The following is a 23,428-nucleotide window of genomic DNA, read 5'->3' on the forward strand; positions in this document are numbered from 1 at the left end:
TCAAGGATTTAGTTTCTTGGACACCTTGCACAACCTTTTAGTTCAGAAATTCTTGCAGATTCTGTCTGGGCCTCAGTGTGAGAGGTATAGCCCCCAGCGTGTAGTGATGGGAAATACAGCTCAAAAGGCAGAGTGAAAATTGAGTTAGAAGGATGTTAAGAAGGGGTTGCAATATACAAAGCTATACTTTGTATAAATATACAAAGTATGTGGGATGGCAGGACAGAAGCTTCAGGATGCTGCAGAAGAGCCATTCCAGCCAACGAATCTGCAGATTTATGCTGTGCTAATTCTCATATGCTGAGACAGTTTGATTTTTCTTGGATACAAAGAGCCAACCTGAAAGTATAAAGATGGCAAAGCTAACTTTCCAATGCTGAGGGCATCAGCATTGATGGGCAGGGAGCCGGGCTACTGTGAAGCACTGCCCTCTTGCTGGCAACCTGGCAGAGCCAGATGAACACACTGTGTAAACCCTCTTCATCTGCCTCAGTACCAGAAGGGATAGATTATATAGCAGGCAAAGGCATGTTTTCAGTGTTTACTCCCTTGTAGAGTACTCAGTGCTCCCATTTGATCCTGGAACTGCTCTGATTCTACAGCAGTTGTGGAGCATAACAGAGGACAGGCTACAGTCACTGCTATCTAAACATGTTATTAGTATGGGCATGCCAGATCTGAGAGGGATCTGGCCTTCCTGCACTTGTTTAACTGAACACTGGGCAAGTTGGAGCTTGCTTCCACGCTATGAAATGCATCTGTGCTGTGGTGGGAACTTCAGCTGCTCAAGACTGAGATCTTGACAGGAAGGATAATTTGTTGTGTGATAGTAATTTTTCTTCTGTCTCTGGAAAGCTGGCTGACTTAGAGTAATGGTGAGGACCCTCTCCAGGCCCTCAGAATAGTTATTTTAAATTAATGATCTCGGACCATTAGGAACAACACAATGACCTTTCTGACCATAAGCTCAGATCTACTAGTCACAGTGCTGGTAGTTTATATTTATTTTATGGCCACAATAAGGGGGCTCTTTTTCTTTTTTTCTCTCTTTCTTTCTTTTTTTCTTTCTGTTTTTCCTGCTGGAAAACCTTGTATCTCGGCTATTGAGCAGCTTCAATAATTTCTTCTCTCAACTACCATTGCACACAAGCCAGCAACCCTATACACTGTCAGCTGCATGATTCAATTGGTTTTCATGAAGGCCACATTACTACCCCTGTGTTCACAACTCCTTCCCTTGGGGAATGTCTATCTGTACTTTGAACCATTAACTCCACCCAGGAGCTTGAATATCAACAGATCATATGGGAGGGAAGACATTTCTGAATCATAATTCACAACCTTTATATAACAATATTTGTCCAGGAGAAGATCTTTATCTTTTACCTGTAAGTTCAGAATGCTGATTCAGTTTTAGTGGAAGACAAAGGTAAGTAACCCATACACTGACTATTGGAAAACAAGAAATCCCTGTGGATTGTTCCCCATTTCTCATCTTACCTATGTTCTCATATACACAGAAGTTATTCCCAAAGCTGTATCTTTTTCTTTAACTAGAAAAACAACCTAGTGCCTCTAAGTCAGAAAAGAATCTGTTCCCCAAGTTTTTTCTCAAAGTAGATCTCAATTTTTCTGCTGCTCTTCTGATTGCAGGTTTATTTTCCAGAGTTAATTTTCTCTTTGCTGTATTGCTGTTTGCAGTTTGCCAAAAGTGATTCATAATAGATGCCCACACAACATTGTTTTTGCATTATAGTGCACAGGGGTTGGGATGTGGTTGTTATTAAGTGTTATATATGAAAGAAGTATCAGTGTCTGAGGGATGAATTTGGAGAAGAGGGGAAGGCAGCCTTTGTGTCCTCTATTGAAAGACTAATCCTTAAGGCTTGATTTTGTGTGCAACCTTGTTTTTTTGCATCTGCTTGAAACTAAAGCCATTTACATGTCTAGCTGTTATACCTGATTGCTAGCTAATTATGCTTATGGGAAGGGAGATGGGGGAGGGGGAAAAAATAGGTCTGAAAGTATAAATTTTCCTTGGTGCTTTAGATAAATGGAGACATTTCTTATACAAATACCATACAATAAGAGAGTTCTGGCAGGGAACTGAGAGGTATGTCATATGAATACCATATACAAATACCATTTTCTAGCCATGGCATTTGAACATAAGTGAAAACATGTTAAATATTCCCCAGCCAAATTTCAAAGTCAATTTGTCTTGATTTTTTTTTTCCCAAACATTCGTTGAGAGCGGGAAAAGAAAAAGCATATATTTCAATATGAAACATACAGCAGGTTGTTTTGCTCATGGTTTTCTTGGGCAGACCTTTTTGCTTCTAGACTGTGCTATTCTAAAGCTCCTTGTCCTCCCTCAAACAAACAGTGTTTGGAGTAGAGATGATTTCCTGTCCTCTGTTCTGTAGATCATAACTGCATCTAAGACACACACTAGAAGAAGAGAAGTGATAGAGGAAAAGAGATTGCATTTAATACTTCTTTAATTTCTTACTTTAAAGGTGGGAAAAAAAAAGTGAGAAATAAATGATGTCTTTGTTCAACAATCAAGTACGGAACCACGAGAGCTCCCATATATGCTCATTTTGTCTGGCGCTGCACAGAAGATGTTTTCAGGGATGCCAGGTTACTAACTCCTCAAATCCATTTACTGTGGCCTGGAACAGTTGTTGATTTCCATTTCAATAGTTATTACGATTTTGTCTTCAGTCATCAACAAAGCTTGAAATAAATTCATTTTATTAGAGTTGGCGAGTTTGAGAACAGCTGTGAGATATTCTGTAATCTGAAGGCAGGGAACCCATGGGACAGCAGTATTCAGGATGAGGGCTGTTTTCTTCCAGAAAGCATTGGCTAAGGAAATTCTCAAAGTGTGTGAGGTCTGCACGCATTTCAGTAATGTAAAAGGAGAACTGAAAGGTATAAGATACCTTTATACTCAGTTTGGGTACTTGCAGTTTTATTCTGTTAATACAGAATGAGCACATCCAGTCCTGCTATATTTACATTTGTTTGTGATGCCTAGCCCAGGTTGCACAGACATTTCACAGTATTAGATCCCCAAAACCCAGACCCATAAATCACAGAGAACATCTGTTTATCTCGTGTGGAAAGGGTCTTAAATGAGTGTCTTCTCAGCATTTCTGTTGTGTATCATTTATTACAAATGGGCCCTCATCTTGGAACAAAAGAGACCTCCTACATCCTCTTCCCCAGGCAGCAATTAACTGACCTCATCTTCCCGCCCTCTTCATCAGCCCCCATAATCAATTATCCCAATCAGTCTTTCTGAAGAGGAAAACCGAACAAACAGGTGGACCATTATTCTAAGCAGTTTGGAGCACTTAGAGAAAAGTTGAATACCACAGGATACTTACACAACAGCAGTTACAATTGTGGAGAAACCGATTTGCATAATCGTATATGATTACAAAGATCATTACAACATTTTCTTTTTCTTTTTTTTTTTTTTTGAATACATATGTATGTGTGAGAGTGTGTATGTGTATAAACTAAAATTTCATAGATATTTTGAGGTCTTTCCAATTTTCTGGATAGAGCTTATCCAAATAGTAGTAATTTTATATATCTGTTATTGGCCTCTCAAAAAAATCCGATCTCTTAGAAGGATCGTATGGCTTCTATTCAGTATCAGAATAAGAACGTGTGCATAGAGGCTGACATCAGCCCACGGGGTTAAACTGCAGTATGGTAGAGGGCAGCAGAATATGTCTCATTGTAGCAGAAATGCTTTTGATCTCCATGCAGTCATGGGCCACAGTGATGAGGACACAAGCTCTCTGTCATTCCTTCAGGTGGGAGAAGCAATTAAGCTCCTCCCTGAAAAAAGACAGCTGAGACAATAGGTGCTACTGTCCAAATCACTGTCCTCGGTGAATGCCTTGGCTAGAAGAGAAGAAAGGGAGATTTCCTCCATGGGAAATAAAGCTGCTTTGATTATGTCAGTGGGAGCATGGAGGGAGAAGACGAACATACAACAGCCTAGAGAGAACAGGAAGGCCACTGAGCTGGGTGCTCCTCTTGCTGTAGTGGTGGAGTTGTATATGGGTATAAGTACGTGCATATGCATTAAAAGGAGAATCAAGAGACTTTAAGGGAGCTAAGATTTTATCAATGATCTGGAATAAAGAAGTTATGTTTCCAGGCTTTCACAATAATTTATTAATCTGTGTTTTATTTACACACTAAAAAAAAAAAAAAGAGAGAGAGAGAGAGATTTTGCCATGATACTCAATATTGTGCCAGGTGACTGCAGAAGAGCCCCGAAAGTACATCAAAATGTCTGGCTCAATATTAACGAAGACCACAAATCACACTCTGTCTAAGGAAGATGTTGCCATGCTAATAACTCAAGTCTCAATATACTGGAACATAGTTACTACAAACAAGCCCAGCTCTGGGCTTTATTTGAACCCCAAAATTAGAACCTGTCACTGCATTCACATGGTAACAGTGTACAGTCTTGGTATTTTGAGCTTATTCACCAAAGCCTGCTTAAATATTTTCTGTATTTGTTACACTGCATTACTATTACTCATGCTGTTAGTAATATGAAGTGATCTCCCCTCTACAGAAAACACCCAGCTCTTATTTCCAAAGCATTCAATTACACAGCAGATAAGTATTATTGCCCCATTTTATAGATTAGGAAACAAAGAGGGCAAAGCATCTTTCTTCAAGGACAAAAGCCCATGTGTTCTGTGTCTTACTTTGGTCTGCAATGCAGTAGGCCATACAGCTTCCAGCTGGGGGCTAGTGATTAGGTGTTTTTATAGCAAACTCTTTGTAATTTGTACTTTTTCCTAAGGTAAAGGATTGGTGCATGGCTGTAATGTCTATAAAATGCTAAAGCTGTTAAAACACAGTTTTTGTTGTATGTCATCCAATTTGCAGTTGGGAAATGGTAAAATTTGCTTAAATTGAAAACATATGTTCTACTGGAAAGTAGGTAATGGAACTGCCACCTTTGGATATTTGAGCACCCACGCTTTTTCTGCTATTTATACAATAATAAACCTAACTAATGAAGATATTTAGCCATTATAGATCATTGTATTTGGTGATATAGGTGTCTTCATATTAGAATAGGACAGGAAGCATTTTTCACATGTTGTGAAAACTTTCTTGGGTTCTAAACCATTCCCAGTCAAAATCAAGGTGAACCTAGAGGCTGAAAATGCAGTGTAAAAGAAGCTCCTAACCCATCCCTGCACAGGCACCTAGGAATGATCAGATACTCCTTCAGGACGTAGGATGCTCTGTGTAGAACAGGTAACATTTTCTGACTTTCACCAGAAATTTCATACCTTATAACTGGCATAAATATTTCCAGGATGAAAAAAATATATATGTATTTTCAATGAATTGGTTTTCCTTGATTATAAAAATGTGTTTGAAAATTTCTGTGAAATAGTCCTTATGTTTTCAACAAACACACCATGGCTGAAATATGTCTCCTGAGAGACTCTGGGCTCAGGCATTTTCTTGTTCTCTCTGCTCAGAAATAGGCATGTTTTTTGATATTTATTGCATGAATTGCAAGCAGCCACCTTTAAAGTATGTGCTGTGAGAAAAGCCTGTGATAACGTAACAGTTTCACCATTGCTGTCCTTCTCCTTTCTTCTTTATCTATCTTTGTCTTACAATATTTGTTCAATGTCTTTAATGTGAAGGCTTTGCATTTATCGTCAAATCAATGTCTTAAGTGTTTTATTGTGCCTTACTGTATTTTAGGTTTTTCTTTTAAACCTTCACTCTTACCATCCAGAATTTCTTTCTTTTTCACATGACTGTTTTCTTCCTGTCATCTTTTTCTTACTATCTCTGCTTGTCATTCCCTTTAGGACAGGAAATGGCTGCATGCCAAAAGTCAGAAAGTAAACATAAAGAGCTATCAAAGGCTGAGCAAAGGATGAGAGTAAATATGGTAGTGTTGTTTTCTGAAAGTATAATGACAGCACCTACTTGGCTTACCCAGCTATACACAAGCATATATTTGGAGGGTTAGGAGGACTAATTATATACCCAATCCAAATACATGAATAATTCTCACCGATCATTAATTATGCCTTAGAAATACAAAAATATTCCCTGAAAGTTTAGAAAGAAAAAAACATTATTATCGCCCCAGAGGTATCTCAGATCTGTCAAGCTTTGATGGAGAATTTACTTTGAATATGAAATGATGGGAGGAAAAAGCAATGAATTGATGATATTCCTCCCCACAAACTGGTTAACACCACCAAAGGTGATACCATACCCTCTGATGGTGTGATGAGCTAGCAAAAATAGTGCAGCATCTTTCCTCTGGAATTCCCTCACTCCTTCATCCTGTAGTTGCAACTTTGTACTTTCTTAGACTTCTACAAGATAGCATAACTTGACTACAAATAAAAAAATCATATTATGATTATCCATCAACAATGTCCACGTTTTTAATTCCTCAGTCTTGATGCTTGATTTCTGTTCAATTTCTGCTAGCCAGGACAATCTGGCACTTTATATGTCAAAGAATATAACGTTAATTAAAACATTAAAAGTGAACTATTGTCCTTTCTCTTTATTTTATCTCCTCCCAAAGCCTCCTGTTTACCAGTAAGGACAATCCAAACACAATGAACATGAAGGAAAGTACTCTGAACTTAGATGCATACCTGTAATTCTTTGCTCCCTGACTGAGGGAGGACAAAAACTGTCAAGCACACCTGACAAGTTTACTGACGTGGACAAGCCTATAGAAATCAATGTATAGGAAATGAATTATTCAGTTTTATTTAATTGGTGAGTAATTCTCCAGCTATCACGCTAGGAACTCTACATTGTTGAATGAATATTCTGACAGGAAACACTGAAGTTTACTAGTAATCACATTCTCTCATTGCCCAAGAATTTTAACAATGCTCCAAACATGTGTACCCATTTGCTGAACAAAAATTGTTCCTTTCTCTTGTCCTGCACCTCTCTCATTTTATTGTTGTCATGGTTATTGCCAATACAATTAATTCTGTTGCTTCTGCTGTTGCGTCATAGTCATGATAAAAATCAAATGCTCTTTAAGAATTCCTTGTGTAAAAAAAAAATGCTCTTGCAATTCAACCTCAGAAGGGTCCCCTTTCTCCTCCTGCTGAACTTCTATTCATATATATGACTCAGATCCATACTTCAAGGATACCCTTGACCTTCTACAAGCAAATGTCACAGCCTTAGTAACTGAGGGTAAAAGTGATAGATCAAGTTGGTGAAGAATATTGGTGTATCAAGAATTTCTGTCATTTATCTTCAACCTGAATACTATTGATATAATATTCGTACATCACTAGCAAAAAAATATCACTGTAGATCTGCTACTTCCAGACATAACTGAATAGAATTTGATATTCTATTTAAGATCTGGCTGAAGCAAAAACAAACCCACATCTAAACACTGCCTTCAGAGGCCAGTGTAGGGATCCAGTTATATTATGAGCATAATCAAGTTAGTCTTTTCATAAAGGTATATCAGAACTGCATCCACTATGTTGGAAAATATTGTGGCATGACCTCATGTTAGAGGCAGCTGCCTGATTGATTTCTTTAAGAAATTTGTCTGTATTCTGCTTTAATACATTCCATTTTTTTCATAATTACGCTGGAGGTGTACTTCAGCTGAAAAAAAAAAATTAAAAATCTGTGTTCAGACTTCTTCAAAGTTGGGGAGCAATTGAATTCTAAGGGCAAATGAAGGTTCTGCACTACATAAAGTTGCACACCAGGGCACGTAGCACTATGAGACGCAGGATGAGAGTTCCTTGAAAAATATTCAGGCTCTTGTTCTTTACTTTGTTGGTGGCTCTAGGGATAAGTTTCAAGAGGCAAAAGAGTGGAAATAGGGCAGAATAAGTCTCTGTTGGGCAGTCTGATGTCCCAGATGTTCTTCCAGATTTCTTTGTTTATATATGCCCACATCTTATTTTCTGCTACAGTATATATATATATATATATATATATTCCCATAGAAAGCAAATATCCTCATGGTCTCTGGAGGCAAAATCAATGCAGTGCATCAGACTGTGGCTTTGAAGTCCCAGCACAGACTGGAGAGTGGACTTGAAGCAGAATTGATACACAGGCTGGAAAGAGAGAAAGAGAGGGCAAACGTGCACGAATCCTGCTGGCTGCTGCTCTTGCTGCTGACGCTCAGGTAGACTGGCAGGTTCATGGCAGATGTGTGATACTGGCTGGGAAGGACCTGGGAGGGGTGTGCAGAGCCCTTAGCAGCTGAAAGGAGCCTTGGGAAAGAGGAAGTCCTGAAAAGAATACTGAAACAGACACGTGAACAAGATGCTAATAAATGCATGATACTATTTCCTACAGGATAAATCCGTGGTTCTTATGTTATGTATGCTTATTAACAACCTTGGCATGCACAAACCTAACTATTACTTAGTTTCTTATTAACAGTTTAAGGAACTTGGGCATCTCTGCCTCTTTTCCTTTGCTAGCCCTATACTTAAATGGTTGTTATACTGTTAGGCTTGTTGTTAGCTTGTTAGGCTGAAGACTCATTTGAGACATCAACTCTACCACCGGACTTGCCAATGGATAAAGAGCACTGCTGGGTGCTGCCGCCTGCTTGTTGGGGAAAAGCAATGATTCCCAGAAAGATCACCCTGATGTTTCTGGAAAGCAAGCTCTGCCCCACCATGCTGCCAGGCACAAACACTGCCTTTGCCAGGATCAGAGCTGAGGGCAAAGTCAGTGCTTCCTGGTGGGAGAGCTGGAACCTCTTGTGTGGTGCAGGCAGCCCTCAGGCACAGCAGAGCAGGACAGCTTCCACTGCCCGTGGCAAAGGTTTGTGAACATCACTGTTTTCTGCACAAGCTGGCTCACAAGTTCTGTGTATGATTTTCACATTAGTCACACTCTTTCAGTGTTGGTACCTGAGAATGGGATTAGCTGCAGTTCCTCATCAAAAGCACTGAGCTCTAAAATAGTTCCATGTTGCACAACATAGCCCCAAGTGACAACGTATGCATTATTTTCCTCTCCCAGAGTGTCTGGAACAAGCCACGCTGAATGATGTGTCACACATTAAGAACAACTTTATTTTTATTCTGATGGAATTCCAGGAAGACAACTTCTGTGCCCTCGGACTGACTGAAAGTGCTGTGATGTGTCCTAATAGCTACAGGCAGGACAAGGCAAGTACATATAAAAGGGACATCTAATTAGTTGTTCCAGGAGGAGACAGAGTGTTGTTACACAAATTGTGTGTTTCTGACAGGCTTGAAAGTATCTCATGATTTATAACACTCGAGGAATTTTGACATATCCAGCCTATAAAGTCTGTGAAGACAGATCATTTTAAGTTTCTTTATTGAGGGTTATTGGAACTTAAACTAAATTCAAGAGAAGATCTTGTTACAAGTCATCTTAGCCATTAAACAAACTCTCATTGCTGGGGTAGGGCAATATCTGCAGATTCAAATTGCTTTGCTTTCATCATCCAGTTCTACAGAAAGAGGAAATCAACTTCTTAAATATGATGGCACAATTGCTGTAATTCATCTTCTAGAAAAACTGCTATTCATTATCTATGTGTAGTGCAACACCTACGTAGCTCAGTGAGCAGGGCCCCATTATTCTCAACATGCTATAGTTAGATCTGGTTTTGTCTGCACGCGTCAGACTAAATGTGTTTGCATTTGAGCAATTTTGCATTTGAGCACTTTGCACAGTGTACTGAGGTGAATTTTAAGATACGCAGTTTTCTGACCAACAGCATTTGGGATTATTCTGCTTTGCCTTCTGGATTTCCAGTTATATGTGCTTGCTACATGTCTCTCTTGAAATAGGGGATTTCTAACTGTGCCTAGCAGCCCCAGCTGAGTGCCAATCAGATCCTCAAAACATGGGACTCAGAAGTATCAGGTATTCCTGGGGTGGCGAGGTGAATTGAGAAGGAATCAGGAGAAACACCATTTGGAACTGAAAATCAGCCCAGTGTCCAAAAGTGTTATCCAAATGTCTTAAATCATTTAATCGGGAAAGCTACTCCTGCTGGATGAATAAGATGTTGTAACACAGGGTCTTCCTGCCTTTTTAAAACCAGCTAATAAGAACATTGTCATTAAAACAAAATTTAGGCATGCAAATTTTCATGCAGAGGAAGGTACCTCAGGTGATACAGAACAGTGTAATTGCACTGAAACATTTCAGACATTTAAACGTCAAGACAAAGAGGTGCTAAATGCCATTAGTAATACAGCCTTGTTTTCTGAAACAAAACAAAACAAAAAGATTCAAAAGTAAAATACAAAAATAAGTAGTTAACATAATAATAAGACTTAGCTTTTAGCAGCTGCTTTACATCTTCAAACCATTGCTAAATTATTAACTAATTGATACCAGACCCTGCACATGCTAGCTCCATGCAGAGCTGTAGGGAGGATGCCAGCAGAATGCTGTTGTTGGCTCAGTAGGTAGACAAATGTTGCAATACGTGTGGCAAGAAGTAGTGTTATTGCCATATACAGCGCAGTACCAGCCCCTCTGAGTACTGGTTCTAGCGGTAGTAACCTTGCCTTCGAAACGATATTGCTCTTATGGGGTTGCCTTACATGGAAACCAAAATGATATCAAGCTTTAATAATTAAATTATGAAGTAAGTTGGAGGAGGACAGATTTGTACTCAGTAGAACATGAGACTACTCACTTTGGTGACCTAATTGCTGCAGTTAAAAAAAAATGATTATGATAGCTGATTAAAAGGAGCCAGCGAGCTTATTCGCATTCGCCAAGAGCACACAGCAAATCAAGCTTTATGACTTGAAATCAACTTGGTGCTTTGTCCAGATTAAATTAAGAAAGGAGGTCACCAAAGTAAGGAGTTCAGAAGAGCACTTGAGACTGGAAGTATAAGAAATGAACATCAGAACTGAAATGAGAAAGGTATAAGGGAGAGAGAAGCCATTTTCTGTTGCTACCATTCATTTTCATGAGAGGTTATTGAGCAGAGAGAGAGAGAGAGAGAACACAAGAGCAAGAAACAGCAACCCTTCCTGTAGAGCTGCAACAAAAAATATTCATGAGAAAGAGTGGCCAGTGATGGGAAACCTTGGGCACACATCTGCCCAGCACTATCTGGAACTGCTGCTGAGTCTAGACACCATTGGGAAGGACATTTTGCTGATTGCTCAAAGAAAGGATGCCACAAAAACTACAACAAAATCAGATAACTGATACTACAGGCAAATGGTTTTTCCATAATGTACATGGGTATTCAAAGCTTCACTCTATATTCTGTGTTTCCAAAGAAAAAAACAACAAAATGTATTATTGATGAAATCCACGCAGGCGAGTCCGGCTCACCATTGCAGCCTGTGGTGTCCTTCTAGCTGTCCCCAAACAGTTTACAGACTCTTGGCACATTGAACTGCTGTATGTCAAGTTACCTTTTCAGGGCCAAGGGGGATAGAGAATTTAGTTCAGAGCCTGTCCTGTTTCAGTCAACCCACACAAGGGATGCTAAAAATCTCTTCTACACTTATATACAGCACTGGCAGAATATTCACACAGCCATTAAATAACTTCACTGTGATTCCTGCTGCGTGGAAGATGTTTCAGAGGGAAATTTAAAAGCATATGAATGCCAACTGGACAGGTTAACAGTCCCCAGTGCAGAAGTACATTTGGAAATGTATCGTCTCTTGGTACGCTGAGAGTGCAGCAGCACACTCATCAGCATCTTCACACTTAATAATCCACAAATGCTGCTGTGGTGCTCTGTACTGAAGGGCTGTTCTGAAATACAGTGCTGTTAGACATTTTTCACGGACCTTTCCTAAACCTAGGCTGAATTTTTCAAAGATGTCTGTGGGAATTAGCTGTTTCCTAACAATATGTAATGGAAGATATCTTTTGTATTTTTGAATATCCCTGTATGGGCAATTTATGACAGCTGCTTAAAAATGTTATTGAAACTTAATCAAATAAGTGACTTTCTATGTTAAAAATACATAAAGGAGGCACAACATTTTTAATGAGTTTTTTTCCATTGGTTTATGTGACCTCTGCTGTTTTGTGAGATATGTCCCAACCATTACAAATTCTTTTTATTGGGAAATGGAATCTTGGCCAGAGCCCTGAGATTATTACTCACTCTATTGAAAGGGTACTTGGGGGATCTTTAATTTCCAACTGGAGAGCTGGCAGAAGGACAGTAGATTTAACATTTCCTCTGAAGGATGACACCTCTGAAAGTGCCACACGCTGCTTAGTTCTGCAATACTCTGGATGGGAGCCAAGGTCCCAGTATGAGACTTGAACCCGCAAGTAGTTGGCTGTAAGGCAGACATGCTACCCACAGAGTCACAATGACACCTAGTAGCATCTTAATTTAATAGACCACTCTTTTCAGTGGCAGTCTCTTGTCTTGTATTTTTATGGTCTGGATCACTGAAAGTTTGTTTTTCAATTCATCCTTCAGTTATGGAGAATGACACTTTGCTTCCCTTGCCCGTATTTCTATTGGCAACCGTGAAGAATATACCATTGAATAGTTATTCTCATTTAAGAGGAAACTACAACTAAACATTTCAGAACTGTTTTCTCTAAGCTTTGTAAAGAAGCTTTTAAAAGTTAGGACAAGGAAAATTCCAACGTTTTAAAAATAAGCTGTGGAAACATCTGAGCCCACAGAAGGCCTCTGGATCCATGGATAGTCATGCTGTTTTCAGGTGTTTCAATAGATCTGAGAAATGAAAACATCCATCTTCAAACACTGAAGCCAAGCTTTTCTAAACCCAAAGACTGTATTTGCTCTGATGTTTGAATGTTCTATTTGAAATGCTTTCTAAGTGTGCTACTAGCACTTTCTGAAAATTAGATCTCTTTAATATACCTGAATCTGAGCCCCAGATAACAGAAGTCAAAACCACTAGTAACTTCTTGACATTTAAATTTGGGAATATGAGTCCTTCTATAATGTGCCTCAGTGTTCTGACTTGTAACAACTAGATGACAGATCTGCAGAAATATAGGCAAGAAATTCAGCAGCTGATGAACTGGACATTCAAATGCTGAATTGACAACCCAACCCTCCACACTGTTTGTTACTGGTTAATTAAGCCTCCTTCTGAAGAACAGCAGGTTTTTCAGCACTAGCATTACAATTAATTTCTGGAAGTGAGGTAATGTGCATCCCCAGGCATGCTCTGTGGGTACTTGGTAAGAACACAATAACAAAACCTGCCGTTCTGCTTGGAAAACAACAAAAACTAAGAAAAAGAACCAACAAATAACAAAAATCCAAATGGAACAGAGAGAGACAGAAGCAGAGTCTGAGTTGGGCTGATGGGAGACTAAGATATTAATGGCTGTGGGAGACTGTATAGGGCAGAATAGAGGGACAGAAGCTATGGCTGGGATAAACTGGTGATGTGACAGGGACAGGGGACAGCTGGTGCCAGGCTGCCCATTTTTGGGTACAAGCTGTTGAGAACCGTAGGGGTAAGTGAGGACATAGATTTGCTGCATAAGCTGGGGTGTTGGGGCAGCAATGGAAACACCTCGGGCTGAGCTCCCTGGTCCATGTGCATCATCTGCCACAAAGTCCCAGCTCTGCTGCTAGCAATGATAACAGTGATGCTGCCAGGGGCTCCTCATACATTTGCTTTTCTTGGCTCTTGGTCTGCAAACTGTTGGGCAGCCCTCACGTAAGCACAGATCCAGATCTGCAGATGTCTGGGAAGGGAGCTGAGGGATCACTGCCCCAAGCCCTCCCAGGCCCATGCCTCCTCTCACTTAAATGAGCTTCCTCGTATTTGAGTGTTTGCATAATCCAGGATTAAACTGTGAGAGCTTTACAATGTGTTTGCTCTCCAGATCTAAAAGTTTATTTTTGACCACAGCTAATAAATAGTTAATACTTACATTTGATTAAAATAAACCTTTGCTAAGAAAAAAACAAACCCAAAGCAAAACTTATAAGCCCCTTAAATATCAGAGGGGTTTTAAAAAAATAAATATGTATAAATAAAACATCAGTGCACTCAAGGGAAAATAATATCATTTTGATCTCAGTTCGAAAATATATTTGTCAGCACTTAAAGAAAAATATAAGCAGTTCTGTCAGGTAACTAACAGGATTTTTGTGACTACTGAAGATGATATCACTTCAAAAGCACTACCACTAATTTATCTTTTTCATTTGAAGGCATCAGTTCAAACATGAAGTGTTCCTAACTGCAAGAAGTCGGTGAGATTTTTAGCTAGGCCCACAGGGACACGTGTTCTCCAAACAGCTGATGCACAGAATAACCTTCCAGTGGTGTTACAGACTCCTTAGCTTTGGGGTAAACCCTTTGGCCTCCACAGCTCTAGGCTGCTGTGGAAATTCTCTCTGTAGCTCCAAGCTGGGCTACTGGGGTCATCTGCCCTAAGGCAAGCATCAAAAATTAGCATGAGATAGTTACTGTGGTTGCTTTTCACAGGGAAAGCGGGAGAAGATGCACCTCAAGAGAGAAGCTCATCTCATTGTCAGAGCCCCGTGCTCTGAGCCATCCTAGACACCAAAGCCAAATCTGACGAATTGCTATCTGATGGTGCCTGTTTTTCTTCATTGGCCATACAGAAATCACGAGATCACCAACACTGACCTGGATAGATAACTTTTAGTTATTTGACAATAGATAAACCACCCAGTATGAACTGCTTGAAATAGGTATGCCTCCTTAGCAAACTACATTTCTAAGAAGAGAAACCTTATCTTTTAAAACTTTTCTTTACTTTTTCCTGGCATTAAAAACTGTCATAATAACAGCATAGTCAGGGGTGATCTACAAAGAAAAAGCAGAAGAGGAAACAGACATGAAAAGTGGTCTGTGGTGCTTTCTGCCTTATGGTCTTTTGGTTGACTTGTGATTGAAATCTGGTCTGCCCCAGATATTGATAAGACCATTAGTAACTACTGTTTTTAGAGTTCTGTTTCTCTCATTCTTTCCGTAACAGTTTTACGCACCCATCAAAACTCTTCATATGCTCACCCAGTGGGGTCCCTCTCTGCTCTGCGATCAGTACGTCTACTTCTGACATCTAATTAAGAAGTACATTTGCCAGCAAAATTCATTACTGAGAAGTCACTCAGAGATTCATATAACTGTTACAAGCAAAATAAGAAAAAGAAATCAAGGAATTAACTGTTGGACAAACATTTACCTTTGAGTCCATTAATTAGCTAACCAGGCAGTTAGCTCAAAAGTAATTCTCAGAACTTCAATATGGAAGCTGTTGAATGACTACACAACTATTTTAATTCCATTTTGAAGTGGTTATGATGTTAACAGTTCACAGAAGCTCTGTTCATTTGATATTTCTCTGAAAATCTCAGTTTGGGATTAGATGAGAATTCCAGCTCTATGTTGCAAAACAACAGGAAGAGCAAAAGAAGAAATGTCAAAATTGGGAGTAGGATCCCAACAATTTTAAATTCTGCTTTTTAGTTAGTTTCTGTAAGTTATTTTTAGTCTAATAGTTTATAAGAAGTCTTTGCTACATGAGGGATGAATTGACAACCTGAATATTTTTGAATATATAGGATCATTAGTTCTTCAAAGCATAATAAATGAGAAGAATGCATTAAAAAGGGACAAGCTGCTCTACAGATATGCAGGTAAGGTGTATATAGTAAACGTGCCTCAGTGCCACTGACATTTACTGTAACAGCATCAAACAGCTTTGAAAGTCTGCTCCTCAGTTCCAAGCCATACATTGCAAGCCATAGAAAAAGGAATCGCTTCATATAAATCACAGTACCACAATAAAGTGCAATAATGACTGCATTTTAGTCTAGAGTGAAAAGATTGTAGTTAACACATTAAGTACAAAGTCTCTTAAAATAAGATTTTTTCTCTTCAACAGTTCTTAGGACATATTAAGGTTTTTGTTTGTCTTTAAAGGGAAAAAAAAAAAAAAAAGGCTGTGGGCCTCAATTCTTACTCTGTAATTTTCACTACCATCCCTTTAACTTGGAACTCAGGTTTATGGATTATATAATTATTCTCATTGGAAAGCACATTTTAACATCTGGGAATCATTCGAAAGAATATAATCAACTTTGCCCTTTCTTTCTTCTTTTGCTAATATTTAACCCATAACTGATTGCATGATTTACCAGTTCAACCCTGACCAACTTGTGAAATTTATCATCTTTGGCTGTTACTACACAAATGTGTCATGGTAACAGAACTTTTTTCCAATTATTTTTGTATGCAATGTCATTCCTGTCTATGGCTGACTGCTCCATTCATACCTGTCTGCTGGTCAGCATGGCTAACACTGAGAATAGGAATTCCCTAAATGTGGTAGAACCTCTGTAGAAGGAAGGTGATTTTTTACTATATATATATATAAAAAAAACAACCTTCCTTTTGAAAACTGGACTAAATCCTGACATCTATACTTACTTTTTACACTAACTCTCATATTTTCAGACTTTGTCAGTCTGATATATGATATTATATATATATATATAATATCACTCACTTAAAAAATGATCAGATGACTTTATAAGAATACAAAGGTGATTGTAAATATGCACACTACAGTTCTTCTGGGCTGTGATACCAGGATTGTGTGGCTTCTCATTCTTCTCCCAACTACTTCCCTTATTTTTCAAGAAGGTATTGGGCCAAAATCAAGTTTCATGGAAGTCAGTGTCTGCTTTGTCTTACCATCACTTTGTCTGCCCCTCTTCTTTGAGTGAACCACACAGTTGGAGAGGAACCAGGGAAGAAGTTCAGAAAGAGCAATATAACAATAGAAAGGGCAATATATGTCTTTTAAATAAGGTCTAGGAAAGGTCAAATAATAAAGAGGTGAGAAAAAAAATAACAAAATAAAAGGGCAGGTGCAAGTGAGAGAGCTATTAAATCAGAGTTGAAATCAAATTGGGGAATAAAACAAATGATAGAGTCTAGACAGAAGAAAAGGTTGCAGACCCAAAAAGTGCTGGGAAAGATGAGTGCCTGTGAAGATGAGACAAATCAGGATTTGCACACGTGCCCAACAATTACATATTATAGAAGGGGAAGACGCAGAGGGGAAATTTATCTTTGGTGCATACAAGTGAATGTGCAGAAACAAGATCAAAATCCATTTGTTGCTTGATACAGAAGGACCAACTCTGATTGCTTAAATATTGAGCTTCATGATAGAGGAGAGCAGCATCCTCCACCAGAGATCCTGTGCTGACAATAATACCAAATGTTCATGCCCAAACACTAAAGGGAAGAGCTGAGGGAGTTCCCCAGACGTAAATCATGATAGAGTTAAGTAGAAATAGATTCTCCTTTCCTGCCATGCTAATACCACAGGCACAGTGGGGTATGATTTAATCTGGTTTGACCCCAAACTTCTGTAAAGGTAAATTTCTGTGCATTTTTGGAGACACAACATTCATTTGAAGGTAAGAGCGGCAACAGTTGAACACATGGAAGATGGATGGATTTCCTGTTGTCTAATCTGCAGAGCAGTTACGCTGTAACCATGCATATTATTGCCCCTGTAATTGCACCCACCCTGTAAAAGCAAACAAACAGACTCCCAAACTCACTTAAAACTGGATAAACAACTTCTCTCTGGCAATGTGGCAGATACTTACTGCCTACGAGTAGACCATAACTGATAGGAAGAACAAGGATTAGGGAGGATTTGTAAGCCATAAATTGTAGAAATCTAGTCAAGAGTCTTCAAGTCAGACTCCTTCCTTAACTTTACTTGAATTATGCCGGGAATAAATCTGTCCTTCTGTAGAAAATCAGTGAAACTTTGTGCAATCTCCTTTTACTATGTCAATCATCTATGTGTTACGAAAGCTAGAGCTTCAGCAAATCTAAGTCAGTAATTTTTTTCTCCCAATTTGTAGAAGGATAAAACATTGCATTTTCTGTGGCTGGCCCTGCTTTGCTGTATAAAAAAAGGACCAGATAAAATTCATTAGAAATAAGTCAAAATGCTGTAGAAATGTGATTTTATCCCTGCTGGTTTTGAAAGAGCTGGAGACGAATTTACTTCTTCTAATATATAAAAGAAGTCATATCTAAAAAGAATTTAAACTTACACTTGCTTTGGTTTTGCACACAATAATTGGAAGTAAAAAGCAATTAATTAAATTAAGTAAAAGCAAGTAAAATAAAGGGGGGGGGGGGGGGGAAGAGAAAAGAAAGAAAAAAAAAAGAGAGAAAAAAAAAAAGAAATAGAGAGCTTTGAATGCAGTGCCTAGTGAATAGGGGCAAGTCTGCAGTTTGAGCAGTGCCCTTATCTGAGGCCATCCCACCTGCACATGCAGCTCTGCTAGCTCCAGCTGGAGTAGATGTGATGCATACCCAGCAGCTAGCAAGCTTTAACTGGGCTACCTTAGCATGTCACTGATGTCCAGACAGTGCTCTGATCTTCCAGACTTTATTTCTAAATGAGAAGAGCCACACAGGAGCTAAAAGCAATTTAGGTCACAGACAAATGTTTATTGCAGGCAGTTCTGACAGCTGAGGATGATGGCTCCCTCAGCTCCTTGCTGTTCCTCCTCTGCCAGACAAAAGGTTTGAATGCACTTCTAAATTCGGTCCAAAGTCACTCAGGGGTAAAGGCATCCCAGCCTCACCAGAGCTTTGCCTGCTGCTAAACCTGTATCTTCTTGTAGTAAGCAGCCCAAAAGACTAAAACCACTTTCTTAAATTGAAAGCCAGTTTTTATTTGAACATAAACTGAAGGAATGAGGTTCTCACTTTGGAAGAAGCCTAGAATGAACTGTAGTAAAAGGGAGAGTTTGCCAGCGAAGTTCCTCCTGCACCACATCCTAGCAAAACGGGCTTTCTGACACGGCTGCTCTGAACTTCTGGGCACTTCCCAAAGCTTTTCTTTCATTAAGTTCTGCAGAACTTCTGTTCCCTGCACTTCTTGTTGTTGTCTCAGCACTTCAGGCTCTGCCCTCCCTTGTTGTGTCCCTCATGTTCATCCTGTGCTCCATAAACCTCCCATGATCTACCGAGTACTGTTTTTTTTTTTTTAAACCTCCCTTCTTCAGGGCTCCTTCTGACCCAGAGCAAAAGAAGTAAAAAGGTTTCTGCTGCAGTGCTGCCCTCTTAGAGAAACCTGTCAGGAATTAGCATTTGGTTCCCATTAAGAACTACATAAGAACTCACCTCAACAGGATAGGAGGTTGTAAACTCAATTCACCAATTATGATCCTGTGGTCACTTGATTTAGCTGTAAATTTCAATTGCAGTCTATCTTTATTACCTGTCACCTCACAGAAGCATAGAATGACAGAATCATAGAATGGTCTTGCAACCCTTAAGGATCACCTAGTACAACCCCCCACGGATGGGGACAGTACACTTGGCTCCTGACCTGTACAGGATGAATGGGACTCTTTTAGAGTGGATGCATCTTGCATGTAGTTCCCTGTCAGCTCTCAGGGCCACTCATGCTCACACAGGTAGAGCCAGAGTAATTGTGCCACATATTCTGCCATTACATTTGTATAGCAATGCTTCATGTACAAAGCAAAATCTAGCCTTACTAACCATCCACTTCCTTTCAAAACTCAGCTGCTATCAGTGCACCTAGTTCTCCACATGGTGACTACTGCTGCTCTCCATGTGTCCGTGCAGCCTGGGGCACCTGCTCCCTCCAATTTGAGGTCAACTCTGGAAATGCTTGGTTTTGTGCTCCCCGAATCGGAGAGCTACTCCAATCTATGCTCTCATAGGTTAAATAATTTTCACATCCCTGGGTAGGACAGTTATTTCTGACCACCAGACAGGAGCCTATGGGTGCTGCAGCATTTGTAGGTGGCACTGCTACCTCCAGAATTGTATCTCCTTGACTGGTGAATCTGTGTCTAATTTTCCCACATGTACCCTCATAAACAAGCATTGCTTTGGTTTATCTGTATCTAATTTTCCTGTATGTCTCCCTGTAAACAAGCATTGTGTTTTAGTTTAAAAACATCCATAGCAATGATGAGCATAAAATATGGCAGTAGAGAGGAAGACACAACAGCATGGTGACAGGAGCAGAGAAAAGCCACCTGGAAAATCTGACACATGCTCTGACCACTGTTTCATGTTTTCCGGCTTTTAAATAGGACAGACAGGAGTACATGCATCTAATGCAACTCTAGAGGAAACAGCATCAAACTAGTAAGTTAAAGGCAGAAATGGAAAAAATGGCAAAGATGTCATATAGGAAGGGAAGTGTGAGGACATTCAGAGAAATAAGGGATTGGAAAGGTTGCTGAGCAGGTGAATAGTTGCAACTATTGTAATAAATATCCTGAATGCTCTATTTTTTGTAGACCACATCGCAGTACATGAGCCAAAGAATGGAGAGAAATCCTAAAACTGCAGTACTGCTTATCTGATAGTCAAAAGGACTGCAAGAGAATAAAAATCAGAAAGTAAGTAGCATAAAAAAAAAGTGTGTGAAAAAAAAATTCATTATCTCTATGCAAAAAACTTTTGGAATATCAAAATCATTCTTAATTTAAAAGTAATTGGCAAGACATTTTCCAGATTAACTTCACAGTTATGCTGAAGTCCTTAACCAGCAAAGCATTCAAGCCTTGGCAAATTGAGATGGCCAGCCGCCTGTAAGAGAAGTGTGTACGCATTCCTGGACGCTTTTTCAGTTCTTAATGCTCACTGACTTCAATGCACGTCACTCCAGTAATACAGTATGCTTTCATTTTGCTCACAGAAAGCCCCACTGTCAGGGTTAAATCACACTTTGCTACATTTTGGCTTTCCAGCAGTGGATATGAAACTTTATGCCCTCGTTAGGCCATCCAGAGATCACAGAATCATAGAATCACAAGGTTGGAAAGGACCTACAGTATCATCAAGTCCAACCATCCTCCCATCACCATTACTACCCACTAAGCTAGTGAACCATATCTTGTAACACCTCATCCAGACACCTCCTGAACACTGCCAGGGACGGCGACTCCACCACCTCCCTGGGCAGGCCATTCCAGCACCTAACCACACTCTGAGAGAAAAAGTTTTTCCTTATGTCTAATCTAAATCTCCCTTGGCGCAACTTGTGGACATTTCCTCCGGTCCTGTTTGTTGCCTGAGAGAAGAGGGTCACCCCCTCCTCATCACAATCTTCTTTCAGGAGGTTGTAGAGTACAATGAGCTCTCTCCTGAGACTTCTCCAGACTAAACAATCGCAGCTCCCTCAGCCACTCCTCACAGGACTTGTGCTCCAGACCCCTCACCAGTTTCATTACCCTTCTCTGAACACATTCCGAGGGCCTCTGTATGGAAACTGTCGAGTCTTGGCCCAAACCACTGATAGATCACCTGAGGTGAGCACTGAGTCAGCCGTGGGAGCACAGGTGAAGGCAATTCAGTTGTGTGACCAGAAGGGGTAGAACCTGGCTACACCTCTCCTATACCCCATTTAAGGGCTGACTGCCAGTGGGGAAGGATTTCTTCATGGAGATACCTTTTTTTGGTGTTTTCTACTGTGAGCCTAGGATGTGGACGAGCATTTAATTTTTGATAGTCTCTTTCCGCCATGATAATCTTTTTAACTATAAACCTGTAAAATACCATCCTAACCATGCCACTCTTCTAACTGTACATTTGTTAACTGTACTGCCTGGTTGTCTTTCTTGTAGTGAGGGGTCCAAAACTGAACACAGTACTTCAGGTGTGGCCTCACCAGGGCTGAGTACAGAGGGATGATTACCTTCCAGCTCCTGCTGGCCACACCGTTTCTGATGCAGACCAGGATGGCATTGGTCTTCTTGGTCACCTGGGCACACTGTTGGCTCACATTCAGCCGAGCATCAACCAACAACCCCAGGTCCGTTTTCTCTTCACAGTCATCTGTGATGATCTGTGCAACTCACAGTTGCAGTTGAACTGCTTAATTTCCATCTGTATGCTGGAGTAAAGGTGAAAAAAGCGTAAGTGTACAGCAATAGACATATTTTGTCTTTTGGCTCCTCATCATTGGGTGTAAAAATGTTTTCTACTGCAGGCGCAATTGCATTTTATGCATTTGAGGAATCTGCTTATAGCACGTCAAAATGTCACATGCTGTACATTTTTAACTATGAAAAGTTAAATGAACAAACTAATGGACATTTCCTGTATTGCACTGTGATTTCCAAATCTTTGCTTAAAAGTAGGCCATAGAATCTTCATTTTATTGACGTAGTACATCATATGATGTAATAAGAATTGCAGAAACAATGCTTATCAAAAAATCCCTCTCCCGTTCTTAAACATGCACAACATTCTTCTGTCCTTGTCACAGCTCTGTGAACTCTATGACTTACAGCAGTGGGCTCCACTAGAAAAAGGAAATAAAGCAAAGCTAATTTCTCATCTGATATAAAACAAACAGTTAACTTTCTAACATGAATATGTATTAAATGTTTTGCCATTTTAACTATATGGAAGTTTTTTTACTGTTTACGCTGATATAGCAGATGCTGTTTTGATTCTTTCTTATAACTTGTTTTTTACTTTAAAAATTGAAAAACTTAAGAATTTAAGATACAGAAGTAAACAATTAAAAAGTTGAAACACAATTGTAGATTTCAGAACTACATACACAAGTTTTTAAACATAATTATGTTTTGTTCTTTTTATGTTATTGATGATTTTAGCATTGGGTTAATCTAAACATGGCTTAGCATTACCCCCACAGCCTCCACTATTGATTCAGATTATGCAAAGAGTGCAAGTGTGAATACTTGCTTTACAAGCTGTATTTGCCATGGGCTTCTATGCAAGTATATCCTCGGTTTCGTGTTTCCATACGCACACGTACTCACGTACTGTTCATTCTGTTTCTGAAAGTTGTTCTACCTTTTCTGCTTCATGCAGTGCTGTGACCACACATCTTTGTAATTCTTTCTCATTAAGCACTAATTGACTGGAAAAATCCAAACTTTTTTATTTATGAGTGTACGGCAAAAGAAGGCAATGACAGTGCCTGCTAAGGTAATATAAACACTACAGAGCAACGAAAGGTAACAAAGAAGGGAAATTGGTTCATCCCTTCCAACAACCAGTAACAGCTCAATGGAAGTGCAGTCTCTATCTGAAAAGATACTGCTCCCTCAGCTGCTAACTCTTCAGTGAAGGTGAGGAGGGGCAGATTCAGAGTCCACCCCTACCCGTCCATCAGGTGCACTGCTTGCACCAGAGCTTCCTACCTGGTGCTCAACCATTGGTACAGGCCATGATCTGGCAATTTCAGTGCAATGGGTTTATATTATCCTATTAAGCAGAAAAGTTCTGCAAATAAACAATTACAGTTTAGAACAGAACTTCAGAATATAGAAATTGAGAAATATGATGAAAATCCTTTGCTTATTCTGAATGGCACA

Source organism: Gallus gallus, chromosome 2 (assembly GCF_016699485.2).
Source record: "Gallus gallus isolate bGalGal1 chromosome 2, bGalGal1.mat.broiler.GRCg7b, whole genome shotgun sequence".
Lineage (NCBI taxonomy): Eukaryota > Metazoa > Chordata > Aves > Galliformes > Phasianidae > Gallus > Gallus gallus.